Genomic DNA, 7,252 nt, shown 5'->3' on the forward strand with positions numbered 1-7,252 from the left:
CTTGAAAAATTCCAATTGAATCCTTAAACATCAAATTTAAATTTTCCTCCTTAAATTTAATCTTCCTTTGCCAATAGGGCCTTTATTAGTCGAAAATACATTGTCAAATCTTGTAATCTTGTATATTTTGGTCTTCCTCAACCAGTATTCAGCAATTTCCCGGGTGTTTATTCTGGTATATTATTCTTACTGATATATATATATATATATATATATATATATATATATAATATATATATATATATATTTGTGTGATTTTCTTTCAGTATTTTTTTTAAAATTTTTTGCATTTTCTCTTTGGTTTTTTTTTTTTGTTGATATTTTTGGTGTATGTGGGGCCTCCAACAAGGGTAAGAACAATATTCGATCAACGCTCTTAAATTATGTTCTTATTTTCACGGGGGTTATAATTAAGCTCAAACTATCGCAATCCATTAAAATTTTAATTAACTAGTCAAATAAGAATTCTAAACCACAAATCCTTTATGTTTATTTTCTCAACAATATAAAAGTTGCCAGAGTTTGTTACATTAACTGCTAATGTTCTGGCACACCGTGTATTGATAATATTTTGCAGCATACACAGTCCTTGTACTCGCTTCAGTATCCTGGATACAGTTGTGGAGGCAAGCGTGGTTTTGCAAGTGCAAACAGTGGTTTTGCAAGAGCCATGCTGTCTTCTGCAATGGTAAGGTCGATGCTGGATTGGCGAGGTGGTAAACTCCAAGTAAACGCTTGAAGAAGTCTAGCAAATAGCATGGTAGTCATTGAAGTCCCAAGTGTCACGCCTATGCACCCACGTTTTCCAGTGGAAAACGAAATGAATCGCAGATTATTCTCAGTCAGCACCACCTTCTCCATTTCATTGAGGTGGCGCTCTGGCTTGAACTTGAGCGGCTCATCCCATACTTTAGGGTTTCTGCCCAGTCCTAGACGGCTAAGCAGAACATAGGAACCTTTCGGGATGAAGTAGTTGGCAACTGTTGTGTCGGCGGCCGACACATGAGGAACGTTAAATGGTGCAACAGGGTGAAGCCTGAATGCTTCTCTAGCACACGCCTTCACGTAATTGAGATGCGCAAAGTCTGATTCTTGGACAAGTCTCTCCTTTCCAACCACTCTATCCAGTTCTTCAGTAGCCTTTTCAAGTATCTCAGGTTGGTTTAGCATCTCTGCGAATGCCCATTCACAAGCATTTGATGGATTGTCCACTGCTGCAACCATTATTTCCTGCAAGTGTCATCATGTTTGAAAATCATTACTATGATATACAGTAGTGAAACTTGATTATTACAGTATTTGTTTTTTAAAGGAAAGACATGCAAACTTGAGACTTTCAAAGGAAGGGACACGAGTGCCAGTTAAGCTATAACTAGCACATCACTGGTATAATTAATTAACATTAAAGACATAAATATGTGTTTCCATGTGGAATTCAAAATGTAAATGCATATAAAACTTACTGTAATTTGAGCTTTTATCTCATCTTTTGACAACAGGGGATTGCCATTAGGATCTTTCAGGGTAATTAAAATATCAAGCAAGTCCTCCGTATCCTTCTTTGCACCATCCTTCCATTGTTGAACCCTCTCATGGATTATGGGATCATGGTATTTATTGAGGATCCTATGATTCTCCATCGCCACCTTCTCATGCCCATCTAAGTCAAGCCCTATCAAAGATGGCAAAAAATCCGAGATGCAAAATGCATATATATGATTGAGGCTACTGAAAAGGGCATCCACATACTCCTCTTCCTCAAAAACCAGGTCCACCATCTTTCATTCCCTTCCCAAAAAACCTCTTATTGAACAGCATCTTCCTAGTTACATTTGCACATAAGTGCTGGGCAGCAGTTCTCAAAATTCACAATGCCACCTTGATGCACAGACTTTCTTGCACTGTTATACACGTAATGAACAAGGTGATCAGCTTCTTCAACTCTTTTGCTATAAGCCACTGATGTTTTTTTGGAGAAAGTACATGCGTCATAAGAACTTTCTTTCATTTTATTTCCATTGGTCTCCAGAGGGAGATATAAAGCTGTTGTTAAGTTACCCTCTCGAGATGAGATCTGTGGTCATGGTATGAGGTCTAGATGCAAAGGTATTATCTTGTGCTTTTAAGAATTCACAAGCAATATCAGGACAAATGTATATTAACACGAACCTCAAATCTGGAAAACCATGCATTGATTTAAGGTATCCATTCAGGATGCTTGGATATCTGACTTCATTGAAGCAATGGAATCTCCATCGACGATTTAAACGCCGATGATATTACTCGAGCGGCCTCAATGTTTGTGAACCTGAAAAGAAATAAAATTAATTAAATAGTGACTTCATTCATAAATTATGTTTTAAATTTGTTTTTTTTTTTTTAAAAACTAAAACCTTAACAAACTTACATTGAAAGATCGTCCTTCCATTGTGCCTCGTACTTGCGGTCCATCGATTCCGCTGTGAAGCACGCCGCTTCTGCGATGTAAAACAGCGCTAGAAGAGCAGCATCAGCTAACGGCGCGCAAGTTGGTGCAGGTGCCTCTTCTTGAGAGGCACCTAAGAAAATATCTTCCTCGCTGCTTAGACGAACTTGATGTGACGGACGTGAAGCTCTGGTTTCATTTCTGTGCATCTAACCAAATTTATATACATAATTATTATAATTTAAATTCAAATGTTAAAAAAAATTCGGCAGCACCTCCACTATACTTGGATACTACCTAAATCCACAAACCTGTAAATATTAACAATAACCACAACCAATTGACCCAATCTATACTAATTATTCCAACATATTCAATAGTAATCCTAAGGTAAATTCAACATTAACAATTACAATTCAACAAATATTCAATAATTATGCCAATACAACAATAAAAATATATTCAATAAATTAAAAAAGAATTATAAAACTAACAAGTAAAATCAATGGAAACAATTAAACACAAATTATGCAATAATATAATAAAATTACTAATTATTCCAACATATCCAATTACTAATCCTAAGGTAAATTCAACGTTAACAATTACAATTCAACAAATTATTCAATAATTATGCCAATACAACAATAAATTTAAAAAAATTATAAACTAAAAATTAAAAAACAATGAAAATAATTAAACACAAATCATGCAATAATAGAGTAAAATTACTAATTATTCCAACATATGGCAATTACTAATTCTAAGGTATATTCAACATTAACAACAAATATTCAACAAATTAACTAATAACAATTATGCCAATACAACAATAAAAAATATTCAATAAATTGTTTTTTAAAAAAAACTATAGACTTTAGGGAAGAAATATGCGTACCTTAATAATGTGTTGAAACAAAAAATTTATCTACATTACAAAAAAAATACAACAAAACAAAAAACATAAAAAGCATAAAAATAACTATAAAAAAATAAAGTAAAATAAAAATGAAATAGAAAAAAACTCATACCTTTTAATGTGATGAAGATTCACAACCAAGCTTGCTAGAGATTCAACAAAGCTTGAATGCTTGAAGATTTTGAGAGGAAAAAAATCAAAAATTCTAAGGTGAGAAACGTTAGAAACGGAGGAGAAGAAAAAATGAACTGAAGGGGCGGTAACGTGCTAAAATTATTATTATTTAAATTAAATCCGTCCGGTAACGTGCTAAAAATCTGTCGGTAATTTTTGAATTTCACACTGAATTTTTTTTAATTACCCTCCATATTTTTTCGTGGTCCGTCGGTAATCTGACACGGTCAGAGGTGCATTCAATTTGCAACCTTTGGAATTCACGCATTCTGTCGGTATTTTTGTCGGTAAAATTTGCCCACCGACACTTACCGACGGACACATTCCATCGTATGGACGCCGATAAATCGTCGGTATGGACGTCGGTGATTGTGGTATTTTGGATGTAATTATTTTTGAATTCTCTGTGAGATGCTGACGGATGTAGGTCCATCGTATGGACGTCGGTGATTGTGCATTTGGTGTAATTATTTTCGAACTCTCTGTGAGATGTCGACGGACGGTGGGTCCGTTGGTTTAGACGTCGGTGAATGTGGCATTTTTGGTGTAATTATTTTCGAACTCTCTGTGAGATGCCGACGAACGACGGTCCGTCTGTTTGGACGTCGATGAATATGGCATTTTGGTGTAATTATTTTCGAACTCTCTATGAGATGCCGACGGATGTGTGTTCGTCGGTATAGACGTCGGTGATTGTGGCATTTTGGTGTAGTTATTTTGACTCTCTGTGAGATGCTGAAGGACTTCAGTCCGTCGATATAGATGTCGGTGATTGTTCAATGTACAAGAGATGTTTTGTTTGTATCCGCAATCCATTAAAATTTTTAATTAACTAGTCAAATAAGAATCCTAAACACAAATCCTGTATGTTTATTTTCTCAAACAATATAAAAGTTGCCAGAGTTTCTTACATTAACTGCTAATGTTCTGGCACACCGTCAATTTGATAATATTTGCAGCATACACAGTCCTTGCACTCGCTTCAGTATCCGGATACAGGTGTGGAGGCAAGCGTGGTTTTGCAAGTGCAAACAGTGGTTTTGCAAGAGCCATGCTGTCTTCTGCAATGTAAGGTCGATGCTGGATTGGCGAGGTGGTAAACTCCAAGTAAACGCTTGAAGAAGTCTAGCAAATAGCATGGTAGTCATTGAAGTCCCAAGTGTCACGCCTATGCACCCACGTTTTCCGGTGGAAAACGAAATGAATCGCCAGATTATTTCTCAGTCAGCACCACCTTCTCCGTTTCATTGAGGTGGCGCTCTGGCTTGAACTTGAGCGGCTCATCCCATACTTTAGGGTTTCTGCCCAGTCCTAGACGGCTATAGCAGAACATAGGAACCTTTCGGGATGAAGTAGTTGGCAACTGTTGTGTCGGCGGCCGACACATGAGGAACGTTAAATGTGCAACAGGTGAAGCCTGAAATGCTTCTCTAGCACACGCCTTCACGTAATTGAGATGCGCAAAGTCTGATTCTTGGACAAGTCTCTCCTTTCCAACCACTCTATCCAGTTCTTCAGTAGCCTTTTCAAGTATCTCAGGTTGGTTTAGCATCTCTCTGGCGAATGCCCATTCACAAGCATTTGATGGATTGTCCACTGCTGCAACCATTATTTCCTGCAAGTTCATCATGTTTGAAAATCATTACTATGATATACAGTAGTGAAACTTGATTATTACAGTATTTGTTTTTTAAAGGAAAGAGATGCAAACTTGAGACTTTCAAAAGGAAAGGACACGAGTGCCAGTTTAAGCTATAACTAGCACATCACTGGTGTAATTAATTAACATTAAAGACATAAATATGTGTTTCCATGTGGAATTCAAAAATTAAATGCATATAAAACTTACTGTAATTTGAGCTTTTATCTCATCTTTTGACAACAGGGGATTGCCATTAGGATCTTTCAGGGTAATTAAAATATCAAGCAAGTCCTCCGTATCCTTCTTTGCACCATCCTTCCATTGTTGAACCCTCTCATGGATTATGGGATCATGGTATTTATTGAGGATCCTATGATTCTCCATCGCCACCTTCTCATGCCCATCTAAGTCAAGCCCTATCAAAGATGGCAAAAAATCCGAGATGCAAAATGCATATATATGATTGAGGCTACTGAAAAGGGCATCCACATACTCCTCTTCCTCAAAACCAGGTCCACCATCTTTCATTCCCTTCCCAAAAAACCTCTTATTGAACAGCATCTTCCTAGTTACATTTGCACAATAGTGCTGGGCAGCAGTTCTCAAATTCACAATGCCACCTTGATGCACAGACTTCTTGCACTGGTTATACACGTAATGAACAAGGTGATCAGCTTCTTCAACTCTTTTGCTATAAAGCCACTGATGTTTTTTTGGAGAAAGTACATGCGTCATAAGAACTTTCTTCATTTTATTCCATTGGTCTCCAGAGGGAGATAAAGCTGTTGTTAAGTACCCTCTCGAGATGAGATCTGTGGTCATGGTATGAGGTCTAGATGCAAAGGTATTATCTTGTGCTTTTAAGAATTCACAAGCAATATCAGGACAAATGACAGGAATCACATGAACATTTCCTAAACGGATACAAGCTATTTCAGTGTTCATTTCTTTCATGAGATTGTGTATCCATCGATACACTGGCTTGTTTCGGAGCATGTAGGGAGGCATCCAACAATAGCCATGGTTTTGGACCGGGAGGCAATGGGTGTTTTCTTGACATTCTTATGGGATTGGATGAAGTAAAACAGTATGATTGCTAAGACAAGAAGTGAAGCTGGGGAGCTTGATAGGGTTGTGAAGGAAGTTGCAGCAAGATATTCCATGATCGATGGATCTACTAATGTTCTTGACATGCATGGTGTTCCTTGTGTGGCTTTATATAACAAAAGATTTTCAAAAGTGAGGGTCATGATAAACACCAGATTGCCCCCACACACTATAAATGTGTTATTAATCTATAATGTTTTGTTCTCTACTTGTCTTTGAAAAGGGAGAGTCCTGATCAACTATGTCATCTACATGTCATTATCTATTGCTTCTATTGAAGTTACGTTTATACAAGGAGGAGGTTTAATCTCCCTCGTTTTGAAAATTCTCTTAGGATCATCCAATACACAACTCGAGATAAATATGGTAAAATAAAAAAAATATATAAAAATTTATATGGTTCATTTAAATTTAGTTACGTTCACACAAGTATTAAAATTTTTTTAAATAATGGGAGGATTATAATAAATTTTTTTATTAATAATTTTTTAAAAAATCTAAGTAAAATTCCGATGTACTCTCTCACAGATATCTGATAATTTTATGAATTTTATAAAATAGTATTAGAGTGGCACAAACACTTCTTTCAGGTAAAGAATTTTATGATATGGTATTGGAGTATTCTGATATTATATTTGAATTTTGTTTTTTAATCTGGTGAAATTTTCTGATTTTTGATTTTAATCTACAATTAAATAAAACAAAGTATTTTATAAAGAGTTTTTTTTATTGAAAAATCAATTTCCTTCATCATAACCTTACTTGTCAATTTATTTTTGCTTGAAATCCAACACTCAATTCGGAATAATTTCAATTTTTTCTGCCATTTTAAGTCCAAAAGATTTGTTTTGTACACCTTGCAAGGGGGTGAGCTTGGATGCATGCAAGCCCACAATATCATTTCTCACAAATTCACAAATGAAGAACATGATTTGAATTCTCATTATTTGATTGAAAAAGGCTGCCAGATGCTAGCTATTACAAT

The 7,252-nt window shown here is 35.9% G+C and overlaps 2 pseudogenes; both read right to left on the minus strand.

Annotated features, from left to right (window-relative positions):
* Nucleotides 1-465: 465 nt before the first annotated feature.
* Nucleotides 466-2,634, minus strand: LOC118032499 (phenylalanine N-monooxygenase CYP79D16-like; annotated as a pseudogene).
* Nucleotides 2,635-4,430: 1,796 nt separating this feature from the next.
* On the minus strand, nucleotides 4,431-6,333 carry LOC140954422 (phenylalanine N-monooxygenase CYP79D16-like; annotated as a pseudogene).
* Between the last annotated feature and the right edge of the window lie 919 nt (nucleotides 6,334-7,252).

Source organism: Populus alba, chromosome 13, assembly GCF_005239225.2.
Source record: "Populus alba chromosome 13, ASM523922v2, whole genome shotgun sequence".
NCBI lineage: Eukaryota > Viridiplantae > Streptophyta > Magnoliopsida > Malpighiales > Salicaceae > Populus > Populus alba.